The sequence below is a fragment of the Cibotium barometz genome, chromosome 29, assembly GCF_041138505.1.
Source record: "Cibotium barometz isolate CiBa-2024 chromosome 29, ASM4113850v1, whole genome shotgun sequence".
NCBI classification, from domain to species: Eukaryota; Viridiplantae; Streptophyta; class Polypodiopsida; order Cyatheales; family Cibotiaceae; genus Cibotium; species Cibotium barometz.
Genome location: NC_141074.1, coordinates 8679009 through 8694928, shown reverse-complemented (window position 1 = coordinate 8694928; position 15920 = coordinate 8679009).

Here is a 15920-nt window from a genome sequence, read left to right as displayed (position 1 = left end):
ACCATGTCCGTGACTACCATGTCACTAATCATGCTTGTCTAATTATTATTATATCTTCCCCAAACATACAAAAAATTGAAAAGTAACAACTTGTTTGCATGCCTCTACTCTCTGAAGATAAGGAATCACACTATATTCGTTATTGTTATTATGTAGACTCCATAATCACGGCGGCAGTAATCTCTACGTCATCATAAATCATAAAGGGAGAATTATCCTCCACCTCATCATCTAGTAACTACAATTGTTGGGAAACTACCAAGGCTTCTTTTCTAAATGTCATGCAACAATGCTTCCACCATGATTTGATAATCTGCAGAATCATAGCGTGTGATTGCCACATCACCTTTGCAAAATCATGACACCAGCTGCATGAATGCTCAATCAAGAACATTTATTCTTTATGGACAAAGATGATTCTTATCCTAAAAACATGAAAGTTGTGAGGCTGTGATTCTAGAGTCTACTACTGAATCATGTCCATGATGACTTTGATTCTAGAGAGTTGTAATTCATTCCCCAATTTACTTTGACAGACGTGTGCTAACAAAATATTCAAATCCTCAGAAGGAGATGACATAACACCCAAGAAAATGTCCAAGGGGAAGGAAAAGCCAGTCCACCAAAAGACCAACTATCCAGGACCTGTCATATGGACCAATGCTACTAGGGAACCATCCTCAGCCACACCAAGATGGTGGACAACAATAAAGTTCACTTTTATTATACATGTAGTTAGTGAATGAGACAAAGGTAATTGAGAAGCTGGATCAAACCGGGCTTGGGAATCTGGCAGAGGTAGTGTAGTACAAGGTCAACACTAAGGTTTGCAACAAGTTTCTAGCTTTGTACTAGTAGGGATTTAAGAAAGGCATGGCCATAGGCAATGATGGATCCATAAATTCCATTCACCGCCGAGAAGCTCATCAGGGACACTCTCTGCGTACCCTTTCAAACCAAACCCACACCCTTCTCCAAGAAGCTTGATTTCTTTAACGTCTACTCACCTAGAAAGGTAAAAAATAATGGAGCTGAATTTGCTTCTCTCATCAAGGATCCCAAGTTAGAGAGGGCTTGCAAGGTTGCCTCAATGATTGTGTAGGTTAAGCCAGTGGACCGATATAACAAGGTGGACATGCACAAAGTATACAGATTGCATAAGGGGGAAAAGGATGATTGGGCAAGCATGATCCTTAGGGACTTCACCCGCTACCTTAATAAGTATGGGAACAAAGTGGTACATCCCTACATCATCACATAGGTTTTGAGCCAAAGTATAGGGATTCCATTGCTAGAAGGCCACCACGAGAGGAACCCGTCATGTGCCCCCACACTGGATAAGGAGGATTAAGGAAGAAATTTACTAAAAATTTAGCACTAATTGTAGAGACAAAAGAGTTGATGTCAAAGATTAGATTCGGCTCTTTGGAAGAGGCAAAAAATAAGACGTTGAAGACCATCCCCAAGTGCCCACTTTCTATTTCCCCACCCCCACCAACTTCAACTCATGCAGAGAGGCAAGAAAATATTTCCAAGAAAGTCCCAAGTACACCACCACAACCTTCTCTAACACTGTAAGGACCTGCTATCCTGAAAGTACCTAGAAGTGCAATAAGAGGCCACCCTCCCTAGCGTGCCCATATAGGAACTTGAAGTGTTTAGTACTGCACAAAGCCAGAAGGGAAGCTTGCCTTAGCCTCAACAACAAACCCCATTTGTAACTCCTTGGGATTTCACCAATCCATTTAAATTTAAATATATAATCAACCAAGTTCAAACCCGAGTCTTCAGAGAACCATCGTGGTCCAAAAAGCATGCATGCACTGAGAGCATTCAAGTAAGCTCCATAGAGGCAGTGGACATGATAGCAAAGCACCAAAAGTGGGAGGAAGAATAGAAGGAAAAATGGATTTTAAACCCAATTTTGCTTCAACTACAAGACATGGACAACACAACCAGATTGGTGGTAGCCCACGAGCTAAAAAATGTCTTCTTCAGTGCCTACAATGGAAATATAATAGGGTGGATGAATACCTAAGCAGGGCGAAAGATCGGATTATGAAATGGAAGCTTATTTCTTTGATCTTAGCATCCTCTTAACCCAAATGATGGAACAAAATTTCCATGTATACAAATATGCCCCACCACGGCATGCTCAAACATCATGCTAGCACTCTAAACACGGCTAATGCATAACTGATGGTGGCAAAGATGGACAAGGTAACTAATAAGGCTAAGAAAAGGGTAAAAGAAATATTGGATGCCAAGCACGCTTTTACCACATGTGCATGTGTGCAGACACTACTTGAGTAGTTGCAGGCCCAAAAGCAAAAGGTGCTTGCTGAAATATCATGAGGGGCACAGGTGCAGATCCAATTAGAGAGTCTTATTATAGAACAACAAAACATATAGGTAGCTGAGTTACATGGAAAGGCATGCACTCAACTGCTGGATGTACAAATGAAGCTCACTAATATGGAGGACGATCGTAATGCCCTAGAGAAATGATTGGAAGATAAAGATAAGGAACGAAAGGCTACGGAGATAAGTCTCAAAGCACAAATGGCAGCCTTAGAAGGATAGCTAGTGTATGCTAAAGAGATTTATGAAATTAGCTACAAAAAATATGAACATAAAGGAAGCTCTACATGACTTACAAATAGAGACTCAAGGTAACAATGTACAAAGCCACCACATCTCCCACTTAAACAAACAAATTTTGGATGCACATATAGTGATAGCGGGCCTATAGAGAGGGTAAAAAAATTTCATAAAAATTATGAACATAAAGGAAGATCTACACGGCTTACAAATAGAGAGGATAACAATGCTACAAAGCCACCACATCTCTCACTTACATGAACAATTTTGGATGCACATATAGTTATAGGTGGCCGGCCTAGAGAGAGCTGAAGTGGTGATGCTCCCCAAGAACAAGGTTGCTCTTGTGGTTCAAAATCTATAGCTTGAGGAAACATGCCAACAAATTGTTGCTAACCACACAAGGAGCTACTTAAAGGAATGTTGAGGGGAAACCGTAAGTTTCTTAACACTCCCCTTGTTAGTAGATGTTATCATCTTGCTCTAGTAATCAAATGACATACGCGGATGAGGATGGTAATGCATACATCCCTAAGAACAACTGAGAAATTAAGGAGGACATAAAGGTCTTGGCAAGGGGGAAGTATTCCCACCCAACATAGAACATCTAGGCTGAGTAAAAGAAGGGACCCTCATCAAGAGACAAAGTCAAGACTAGGAAGCATATTGGTTGAAATGAGAATTTTGGTTTTACTCTACAAGGGATATAAACCACACACCTGAAGCTGAGGTGAGGCTTCCCTGCATATTAGGCCCAATACAAGAGGAGATTTAAGCTTCCACTAGGAGGGGACTTGTTGTGAGAAGAGAGCCTTCCAAAAGAATCAGGCCGATAACCTTGATTGAACCAATAGCACCAATGCACATGAGATAAGGAGACCATGAGAGTCTCGAGAGCCGAGACAATCATACAAATGGGTTTGGAAGCATTGATACATGGATACCCTCAACCATAGTTAGGATTTCTACCTCTAGAATAACTAATAAGAGAAGCATCGTTGGGGTACCAACCTATGGCTACCACGCCCAGACAATGATGAAGATATTTAGAGTGCCAGCATTGTCAGCATCCTTGCAGTCATTAGCATTGCCCATGCCACCTTCCAATGGTGTAAACATAACTTACACAAACAAAAACCATATTGTAGCAAATGAGGGACAACATGGATGTTGCCAACATGCAACTCTTAACTTATGACCCTTATGAGCACAAGTGGTAGAGATCCCCAAAACTCTCTACAACTACGTCTTGTTTATAAATAGTTATAGAATATAGTGGATCTCTAAAGGAACAAACTTGCTTTCTTCTATCCCAATTTTGGTCATTCTAAGTAAACCAGTATTGATCTCTTAGTATTAAATACGGATCTCATAATAAATAAACTGATTGGATTGATGTACCCATAAATTTTTCTCAAAGAAAACAGAATGAATATTGATTTCCTCATCATGTTCTCACTTGTCATTGTGAAGGCTAAGTATTGAAATTATGTAAAAATGTTGACAAATTACAAGAAACATGATGTCTTTTGATAATCGTGTGCTTGAACATTGTTTGTAAAAGAGTAGATGATGTACTTCTTAAGACACTTTCTTTTATTATAGAAAAGTTTCATGTATAATCAATGTAAGAACCAAGTTACAAAGCACAAGGAGATTTGAAAAGTTTATGGTGGTGTAGAGAGCATAATAGCTTCAAGTCTTGGGGGTTTAGACACCTCCTCATCATCATGTGAGGCAAAGGCATACAAATATGTAGCTAAGCATCCTCACAAGGCCAATGCAACGAACCCACAAAATACTCTAGGGTTACTAGTAACTGAAAGATCACTAGCCCATCCGCGCAATGAATTCTGGGGTGCTAGCAGTGGAAGTAGCACTTCTTGTGCAAGGTAGAGTGCCTCTCACTTGGGGCCTCGCCCCATGGATATCTTGACAAGAGACTAACCCCTCGGTTCTTCCAAAACTGAACTTGGAAAAACGTCCCTCACCCAACAGACAAGGATATTTTATTCTAACGTAGTCAAGGTCTTCACTAACCAAACTGATCCGACCGAACCTGTAGGTCTCATGGTCAGATCAAGGAAGAGACTTGCACTTGGATCATAGATTCCAACACTTTTTTCCTCATCAAGAGGCACATCTATTGATTCTTTTCCATAGAACAAGGGTTATCCGAGATTTACTTCAACTATCGTAACTTAACAGAATTGAGTCTCATTTTAGGGATCCATCAGTCTAGCCTTACCCCATCCAATACCATGGGTTAGCCAACCGCCCAACCACTATAGTGATCGGATCCATTTAGAAATTTAGTTATGTTTTGCCCCGAGTACCAAGGGAAAAGTGTTCCTAGGCCCTCTAACTGGCGCTTCAAGAAAACTTCAAGATAGTCGCACCACTTACACACCCAATATGAAATTTTCTGTTTCACAGATTTACACACCCTCTAGCTGGCGCTTCAAGCAAACTTCAAGATAGTCGCACCACTTACACACCCAATATGAAATTGCCTATTTCACAGATTTAGCTGTCTTTAAAACAATCTTCTACTGAAACCATAGTATCACACATTGATCATAATCTTCCAAAATATCTAGCTTGAATTCTAATTTCTAATCATTCCTTCATTGGTGTACCTATGGCATCATTGGAAACCAAAACGCTCACCACTTGTTCACTTAGGGATCTTTTCAATAGTTCCTAGCTCATAGTACCTAGAAATATAATCACATAAGAAGCTCTAGATGGACTCTCCATTAAAAATTAACAAGATCAACCAATAGATCCATATAAAAGAGTTATGGACTCATCCATTGAGGACCAGCAAGGCCAATCAACCAGATCCATACCCGAGAGTTCAAAAAACAACTCTAACTCCTTATGCCATTTTCTTCCTCGACGCACGCATGGGTATCTTCAGTGACCCAGAGCCTGAGCACTATATGGTCCTCAGCACCCTCTAGGCTCCTTCGCAAGTCACCTAACACTTCACTCATAGGCCGCTTCCTTGGTCCCTCATCCACCATACACCAGAAGCTCACCATTTAAATCGAAACAAGGCTGGTCAAGATCTCGATCGAACTTGCTATGCGAGACGTCCTCCATTGACTCTCCGTTAGCTGCTCTATTGCAGCTTTATCACTTAGCTTTCGACAACCTTTATTCGCAAGATGGTCAAAATGCTTTCCCATTTCTTGACATAAAACAATCATTTAAAAACAGGTTTCATAAATACACTTTCTAACGAGCTCTCATCTTTCCACATTGTTCTACATCATTTCTCGTTATTCCACATTCTTCTACATCAATTCACATTGCTTATTCCACATCCAGTCATATGTATTTCCATCGTCCTTCATCCATTCTCATCCAATCACATCATATTACATCTCATCACATCTTTCCACATCTATCCTCATCACATCATGTCACAACATATCCATATCACATCTCATCCATTCATATCACATCACATCCATCTACATTCATTCAGATCCATATCACATCCACATATCATCACATCACGTTCACATCTATTTACATCACGTTCACATCTATTTACATCACTTCACATCCATTCACATCTACCTAAGTCCACATCACATCACATCTCATCTATCCACATCATATCTCATCCATTCATATCTAACCAGATCCACATCACATCACATCCATTCACATCTCATTACATCACATTCACATCTCTCCACATCCACTCATATCTCATCACATCCATTCACATCCATCACACCCATTCACATCCCACATTCATTCACATATCATCACATCCATCCTCATCTTATCACATCTTGTTCACATCCATCCACATCACATCACATTCATTCCATCCACCACATCTATCCATCACACCACATTAATAGGTAATTTCATAGTTTTCCTTCCACCTTATTTAACGCCCATAGCCATCTCTGCTTAAGAGTGACCTTGAAGCCCATAGGAATGCCCAATAGTCTGAAAACCACTCCCTCCTCCAGGACCTTACAACCAGCATGGATCAGCCAGTGTCAGGTGGCTTATTAGTGAGAGTCATGATACCTATTTTCTTATGGTTAATAAATGATCCAATAAATGTCCAATCATTCCTAATGCTTAGATCATTATTAGCAACCATAGCATTTGTATCATCAGCAAACATTTGGGTGCATAACTACTTTTTTTTGGGAAGAGAGATGCCATTCATTTTCCCTTTGTCCATCCTATCATTAATCAACCAGTTCAGACCATCTGCAGAGCAGTAATAGCATAGAGGAGGGGTGCTAGAGGGCAACCTTGTCTGATAGATTTAGTAAGGGAGAAAGCACCTGAAAAGCACTTCATTAACATTCACCCTAGCAGTGGCATTTCCAAAAAGAGTACTAACCATCTGGATGAAATGATGACCTGCACCCATTTTTTTAAAGGAATTCTAGTACATAATGCCAATTAAGCATATCATAGGCTTTATCAAAGTCAATTTTGAAAAAGATGAAGTCCTGTTCAGATTCTTCTACATACTCCATGCCCTCCCACAGAGATTGATAATGGCATCTAGATAGAATGTACCTTCCTTTGGTAAATCCCTTCTGCTCTTGTCTGATCCAATTCTTCAGCTGATTGGAGAGCCTTAGAGAGCTAAGGCCTCGGAAAATATTTTGTATGCACATGATAGGGGCAACTCCCCAAAAAAGACAGCCTCTTGCCACACAACCAGTAAGGGGGACAACAAGATATCCTTGAATGCCTTATAGAATTCAGGGGCATGCCATTAACACTTGGGATTTTCCTCACTTTTAGGCACAGTCTATGGCCTTACCAATCTCCTCTTTGGAGATATTTTTTTGTAGCTCTTTAGCTAGTGTGTCAGGAATGGTTAGCTTCCTGGCCTGCCCTATGAGGGCAATGCATTTGAGTTTGTCCTTGGTCACCTCCTCTCCCCCATTACTAAATATGTTGTTAAAGTGCTTGAAGACTCTTGTTCTATTCCCTTCCTCAGAGGAGGTACCCGGTCTGTTAGGATCATGCAAGGTAGGGATTGCATCCTTACATTGTTTGACTTTCAGCATTTTAAACATCTCACGAGCGAGTGGGTAGGCCAGCTTTCCCAGCTCACCAATCTCTAAAGAATAGGAGGGCTTGCTTTTGGGATAACTCCTCCTCTCTCCTAATTTCAACCCTAGTACTAAGAACAACTTCTTGAACTGCAAGGTCTTCCTTGTTGGCTATCACTTCCAACTCTTTTAGTTTCAGATAAAGCAAGTCTCTTCTATTTTTCCTGATTCTGGTTACCTCTTTCCTGGTGCATATCAATAGGGCTTGGGTAGATTTGATGGCCAAGCTCCATGCCCTTGCACGTGTGAGACCACAGCTGAAGAATTCAGTCGAGATTCTTTTGACTTCCTCCTGCACAATAGGCATTTTAAATAGGGCTAGATCCGTGTGGAACCACTGATTATCCAACACTTTTTGTCATGGTTATCCAACACTAGTATAATGGGGTAGTGATCTGAGAGGCAAGTAGAAACATCGGTTCTACATTCACATCTGATGTAGGGGTTACCCACGGTCTTGATAATATATCCTCTGTCCAATCTAACTTTCGTGTTCAAGTCCCCCTGGGCATAATTCTACCATGTGTATTCACCAATATTCCTCCCTACGTCACATAGCCCAAAGTGATCAGCATAGTGAGCTGCCAAGATTGGAGCTCAGCCCCTTTTATGACTTGACCCAAACCTCAGCCTGTCATTTTTGGATTCCACCATATTGAAATCCCCCATTAGGATGATAGGTTCAAGAACACTTCTCAAGGTACCCCAGGTTCTGATTTTGATAGCCTGAGCACCTGCATCATAAATACCAATGAGTGAGAAGGTGATCATTTCAAATGCAGCCCACTGATCATACACATATCAATCCTCACATCCTTCAGCTCATTCTGATGGTCCACATGCATACCCACTGCCAATCCTCTCCAAATCCCTGACAGTGGGTTGTGTAGATTCATATGTGCTCTTTAGAAATGTTGAGCAGCCTTTTTTCAAGCTCATCCCCACTAACTTTGACTTCAATTAGAGCTATAAAGTCAAATCTACCTTGTTTCCTCAGCCATTGTTTCACTAGTTGGACTTTTGAAAGGTTAGTCTCAGCCCCTTAACATTCAGAGTGGTGCATCTCATTTGCCTTTTTTCTGAGTGTTGACCTTTTTAGGTTCCACGGAGAGGCAGCTTGAGGTGTGGTGGATCCAACCTGAGCATGGATTCTTTTTCATTCCTTAACTATCTCCATTTCTTTAGGAATGCCATTTTCTATATCAAACAGAGACTGATCAGCCCTGTCTTGCTCATCTCCCATTGAACCAGCCATCATTGCGTGGGGGGAGCACCTGGTCATGGTCCATTTGGTTAGTTTCAGCCAAAATTCTGGATCTATCCAAAGGCATGGATTAAATGAACTGTTGGGAGTCAACCGAGTCTTCAAGGTTCGAGATGTTGTCTAGCAAGGCAAAGGAATTAGCAAAATCCCTCTAATTACCAGACCTATTCTGTCTAAAGGTCTTCCTCCTGTTGGGTACAATAAACTTTTCTCCCTTGTCTTTTGAGGTAGAGGGAGCAAGGTGAGGGGGAACATTCAGATTATTATTCACTCTACCAGGCTGAGCTTGGTTGCTGGCTGTTGGAAGATTAGGGGAATCGTTGGCACTTAGATTGGGATATTTGGTAGGACACTCTCTAATAACATACCCTTGCTTTCCTTAGTGGAAGAAAGTGTTGGGTAGGTGTTTATACAAAATGTTTTGCTGAATGTTATAGTCACCGCAATTGATTTCAGTCTCGTCTATTAGGGGCTTATCTAGATCCACTTCCACAAGGACCTGAGGATGCCAAGCTGGGTTATAATCGTTCTTGGGCCTCATGCCTACAACTTTCCCTATGGGGGATATAATTTTTTTGAGCCAAGGGTACAAGTAAAAAGACAGGTTGGGTAGTTCTACCTACACAGGACATGCTGAAGGCTTTGGACACCCTAAGGGTTAAAGTTGTTGGACCAATTGAAGAAACAGAAAGGGATGTTCCTATACATCGATTGCCTTGACCCTAGGACCTTTAGAGCCATATTTGAGTCTTTGAACAGAAAGAGGTAATACCCATTTGGGAGGGCTTGGATGATGTCTACCTCGATACCAACGAAAAACCAATTGTCATTGACCCAACCCCTAAGGAAATCTACTGACGGTCGTGGCCCGAACAGTAACCCTACTAAGCACCAGGCTGTGTAATCCATTTCCATGGATTGAACCAGATCTGGTGGAAGACAGACTAGAGGTTTAATGGAAGAGGGATTACATGACGGGTCGCTACCTTTACTAGAGATTTCTTGTTGGTCTGTGCATCTTCTTCGACTTATTTCTGTAGCATCAGATTTAGTTCTTCCACATGGGCTCTAGAGTCTTCCAGTCGTTTTTTGGTATCCAAGAAGATTTCTAACACCTTCTCATATTTCAACACTGCTTCTCGATTCCCATCCATGGCGGCAGGTGGTAACTGCATGAACTGTTGAAACATTATGGCTTGAGTATTCTTGACCGAAGGTGAGATCTGCGCAGTCCCAGAGCCACAGACCTGCGCCTTGAGCAGAGTGGGGGTTCCCCTCCACTCGGTGCCCATGCACCTGGGGGGGACGCTCTCGAGAGAGGAGAAGGCAGATGCCAGCTAGTAGATGGAGCCTTTGGGCGCAGCAGGCACAGAGGAAGGCAAGCGAAAAAAAAACCTGAGAAACGTTCTGTTTTTTCATTCTCTTATGCAGGCTGCAACTTAGCCGTGCGTGCTGTATATGTCTCTTCTTCTTCATCTTTCTATTCAAGGAAGCTCCCATGGCATTAAATGCGCTACTGGTGGTGGCTGGTCAATGGTTGATTACGAATTCTCCCCCTTCTTTGTTCAAATGGTATCCTAGATTTTCCCTTTTGAATAACAAGCCTAACCTGTGCCCTGTTTGGGTTGAGCTTCCCCACCTCCCCTTCTCCGTGTACCCACTGGTGGAGGATTGTCGCCCCTTTGGGTAGAGTTCTAGGCAAAAGACCCATGGGAGAGTTCAACCCCTATTGGCACCCTCAAGTTTTGGTGGAAATGGACATCTCTAAACATATGCATGATGTCGTACATATTACTATTGATCTTGATAATGTACTAAAGTAGGATCTGGTCTATAAAAACCTACCTATTGCTTGCTTTCACTGTGGTGGGCAAGGCCATTTTATTAGGGAGTGCCCTCTCAAATACCCCCCAATGCCCCCCACCCCTCCTCCCTCTTTCTAGCAGGTTTCTGGTCAAGATGAAGGGTTCAAAGAAAGGCAAATCTACCCCTAAAGCTCCCCCAAAAAATGTTAGGAACTTAAACAGATTTGCAGCAGTTCTAGAGGTTCCTCCTAAGGATGGGCAATCTCTTTCTTCAGAAGATTCCTTATCTAAAGATGAAACAATACTTGGCAATCAGGATACTTTGGCCCAAGAGGTGAACAACATGGATATGCAGTTGGATGGTGTTAAGGAGACCACCCCCCTCCAATCAACCTGAATAGCAGTCCAAGCTCCCCCCAAAGAAGAAAGAACACTCAGGCAAGTGAGGAGAGCCTCCCCAAGTACTCACCTCTCCCAATTCAAAAAAAAAATCAAGGTACTCTAGAGGCTCACTCCTCTCAAGGCAAGAGGAAAACAAATTAGAAATTTAAATGATCATAGTCAGCTATAATGTAAAAGGTCTATTAGACCCCAAAAGGGCAGAGACCATTGATAGTTGGATGAGAGACTCTAGCATACTCCCTAACTTCATATGCCTTTAGGAGGTGAAGACAACAGGTTAGGAATTGCTTTCCAGATTGACAAAATCTCTAAAAAGCACTCTTGGTATTTTTTTCTTCCCACCAACAGGGTAGTGCAGGTTGCACTCTTGGCATTGGAGAAAAGTGGATGCCTTTGGTGTCCTCAATAGTCATCAGCCCTTGCAAGAGGTGGATTTCTATTATCATAGGAGGGGCCAATCCTTTTACATTGGTCTCTTTGTATGTAGCTGGACATTCTGCTCTACTAGACATGAACTGTGGGAATCTGTGAGAGTGCTGAATGGCCCCCTTATGATTACTGGAGACTTCAACATCATAGAAAGGAGTTTAGAAGACAGATGGAAAGGTTTGGGTTTTTTTCTCCAAGGGAAGGAAAGAGTAAGTTGGGAAACAATGCAAAGTCAGCATGACCTCTTTGATATAGATATTGGACAAGAATTTAGTTGGAGTAATAATAGAGGGGGCCAGGAGCTTGAGAACAGAAAGTTTGGACATATGTTATATGGCAACAAGGCTAACTCAAGGAACAGCTTAGACAGCTGTTAGAATAAGGGTTTGTAAGACCCAGTGTTTCACCTTGGGGTACGCGAGTTCTCTTTCAAAAAAAGAAAGATGGAATGCTAAGACCCTGTGTGGACTACAGAGGTCTCAATCAGCTAGTTAAGAATAAGTATCTTATCCCCAGAATTGATGAGATATCCCGAAGATAGCCCCATCAATACTCGGTATGGGCATTATGAATTCACTGTCATGCCCTTTGGATTGACAAATGCCCCAGCTACATTCAACCGCCTAATGCAGGACATTCTCAGAGAATACTTGGATGATTTTGTTCTTGTTTTCTTTGATGATATTCTGATTTACTCAAAGAATGCAGCTGACCATGAAACTCATGTCAAAAAAGTTCTTGAGATTCTAAGCAAGCACCAACTCTTTGCAAAAAAGAGCAAATGCAATTTCTATGCTGACCATGTTGAATACTTGGGCTTTCTGGTATCCAAAGATGGAATTTCTCTAGATTCTGCAAAAGTCCAAGTAGTCATAGACTGGCCTGAACTAAAGACAGTGAAAGAAGTCAGAGGATTCTTGGGATTGACTGGTTGGTATAGAATTTTTATACCAAAGTATGCTCTCATAGCTTCCCCCCTGACTAATCTTTTCAACAAGAATATTCCGTTTCAATGGTCTGCTAGGTGCCAGAGTGCTTTTGATAAGTTGAAGACCGCCTTGGTAACCAATCTTGTTTTGAAGCTGCCAAATTTCTCTCTACCCTTTGAGGTAGTAACTGATGCCAGTGGTTTTTCCCTAGGAGGTGCACTCATGCAGGAAGGTCATGCAGTGGCCTATAAATCCCAAAAACTCAGAACGCATGAGAGAAATATGTTGTCCATGACCTGGAACTACTTTCAGTAGTATATGCCCTGAAGTTGTGGAGACATTACCTACTGGGTCAAAGATTCACTTTGATGTGACAGATCATCAAAGCTTAAAGTGGATCTTCACTCAGAAGGATCTCAACATGCGCCAAAGAAGGTGGATGCAGACCCTGCAGGAATTTGATTTTGAAATCAAGTACCGCCTAGGCAAAGAAAATGTGGTAGCAGATGCCCTCAGCAAAAAAGCCTCCTTGCTTGCAATTACTATAGTGTCCAATCCTTTGATTATTGAACCAAGAGAGAAGATTATGCAGGATAGATTCTTTGGACCTATTGCTACCCTACTTATGCAGGAAAGCAAAACTCTATAGGATTTGAACCGAGTTCAAGGGTACAGCCTGGATGATGGAATTATGTATTATAATCGCAGGCTATGCATTCCCAATGATGAGGGAACTAAGGGTCAAATTTTGAATGAAGCCCATGATAGCCTTATTGCAGGACATCCAGGTTTCATCAAAACCTACATGTCTGTGTAGAAAAGCTTCGTTTGGCCTAGTCTAAAAAAGGATGTACTTATCTAACTTCTTTAACCCAAGGGCACATGGAACTCTAACCTGAAGAAATCCTTGATGTTCAAGAAAAGGTTCTCAGGAATAGAATTCTGACAGAATTATTGGTCAAATGGAAGTTCTATCCTTTTGAAGATGGCACTTGGGAGAAAGAAGCCGAACTGTTACGGGATTACCCCTAGTTTGCGAGATGACAACATCTCATGTTTTTTAAGTGGGAGAGAATGTAAGATTCCTCCCCAGCCCCTCAAGATGTCCATTATCTTCCCTTGTAATCAATTCCCTCTTCAGAATAATAAAAGATCTTGTTTCTACCTATTTTGGTTTAGAGAGAGAAAATGTTCTAAAGAGAGATTATTCAGATTTTAGATATTTTTGGATGGAAAAATATCTCTTCTTATTAAAATAAATTCCCCCAAAACAGAAGTTCAAAAAGATTTTTAGAAGGTGCATCAGAAATAAATTATAATCTGTTCAAAAGGCCTTATCCTCCCTAAGGGTCCAAATTTTCTAAAAATTTTAAATTAAGGTTATGAGGGGCCAATCAGATTCATCCAAATGTATGGAGGAGATAAATTGAAGAAATAAAGAAAATCCCCCCAAAAATGAGTAAATATTCACATAAGATGAAGAGTGGACTAAGGACCAAAGGAAATACTAAAATAATAAATTTTGATACCTCATAGTGGGGATTCCCCCTCATGAAGGAGGCGCCTATTTCACATGTGTGGTGGAGCTTTAAATTCTCAAATATTGAGATATTCCATCTCTCCTCTCTCCTAATTCAAGTCTAGTTCCAAAAAGTAAGCTAAACTGACCAAAAAATGGTCAAAAATTGACCAAACTGATTTGCAAAATTCTAGAATCAGTTTGCTTGGTTAGAAGCTCACTTTTTCCTATAAATAGAAGCCTCCCCCTTTGTAGAAGCTTAATAGTGTTTTATGCACTGTTACTCTACTCCACCCCAAAGCCAAAAACAGTGAATTTATTGATAATTTATTAGTTTTTGACCTTTCCCTCTTCAAAAGAATTGGTGGCCACTCTTGTTACAAACAAGAGTAGATCCCTGAAACCATCAAGCCAAAGAAAAGCTCACAGAAATTCAAGTAAGCTAGAAATCCTACTTTTTCTTATTCCTTTTAATGGTTTTCTAATTTTTGTTTTCTTTAAAATGAAAAAATGATGTTATGCCTTGTTGTAAAGGCTTTCCCCCTCTCTTCATTCTTAAATTCAGCCTTTGTTTATCCTAGATAAGTAATCAAATTGTTAGAATTAAACTTTTCATATTGTTTCTCTTTTAAAAGTGGAATTTGATAAGTTTAGAGTGCTTTAAACCATTTGGGATAATTTTTAGGTAACTTGAGGATAGAAAAAATTGAAAAATGGTCAGCCATACAAAGAAGGTTATGGCAAAATTTTCTTAAATTTTGTGAAATAAGTTTTATCTTTTATTAATCAAAAAGAGTAATCCCCACCATTTGTGTATTCTAAAAGTATTATTTTCATTCTAGGCATAGAAAAATGCATAGTAGAAATATTTTTATTATAAAAGTGATATTTCAATTAAAATTAAAATTCTATGCATAGAAAGATGCATATTGGTTACTTTTTTATTATAAGAGAGTTTCATTAGATTTAAATTCTACGCATAGAAAGATGCATATTGGTTATTTTTTTATTATAGAAGAGTGATTTTCATTAGATTTAAATTCTATGCATAGAAAGATGCATATTGGTTATTTTTTTATTATAAAAGAGATATTTTCATTAGAGTTAAATTATATGCATATAGAAAGATGCATATTGGTTATTTTTTTATTATAGAAGAGTGATTTTCATTAGATTTAAATTCTATGCATAGAAAGATGCATATTGGTTATTTTTTTATTATAAAAGAGTCATTTTCATTAGATTTAAATTCTATGCATAGAAAGATGCATATTGGAAATAATTCTTTTATTATAAAAGTGTTACTTTCACAAATATTGATTTTTATGCATAAAAGAAATTTTTTTATTATGAAAGTGTTACTTTCATCAATATTGATTTTTATGCATAAAATGATGCATAAAAGAATTTTTTTAATTATAAAAGTGTTACTTTCACCAATATTGATTTTTATGCATAAAATGATGCATAAAAGAATTTTTTATAATAAAAGTGTAACTTTCACCAATATTGATTTTTATGCAAAAAATGATGCATAGAAGAATTTTTTTATTATAAAAGTGTTACTTTCATCAAAATTGATTTTTTTACATAAATAGATGCATAAAAGGATTTTCTATTATATAAAAGTGTTATTTCCATAGAAGTTGGATTTTATGCATAAATAGATGCATACATAATTTTTATATCAAAATAAGAGTTCTCTTTAATCCTATGTTTAAATCCCATGAATATTGGTAAATGAATAAGTAAATACTCTGTGAGAAAAATTTCTACCATTTTATATTCTCTAGGATGGTAATGAGAAAGTTCAGAAAAACTATCAAAGTCGGAATTTTAGATAAATGATTAATTTATTCC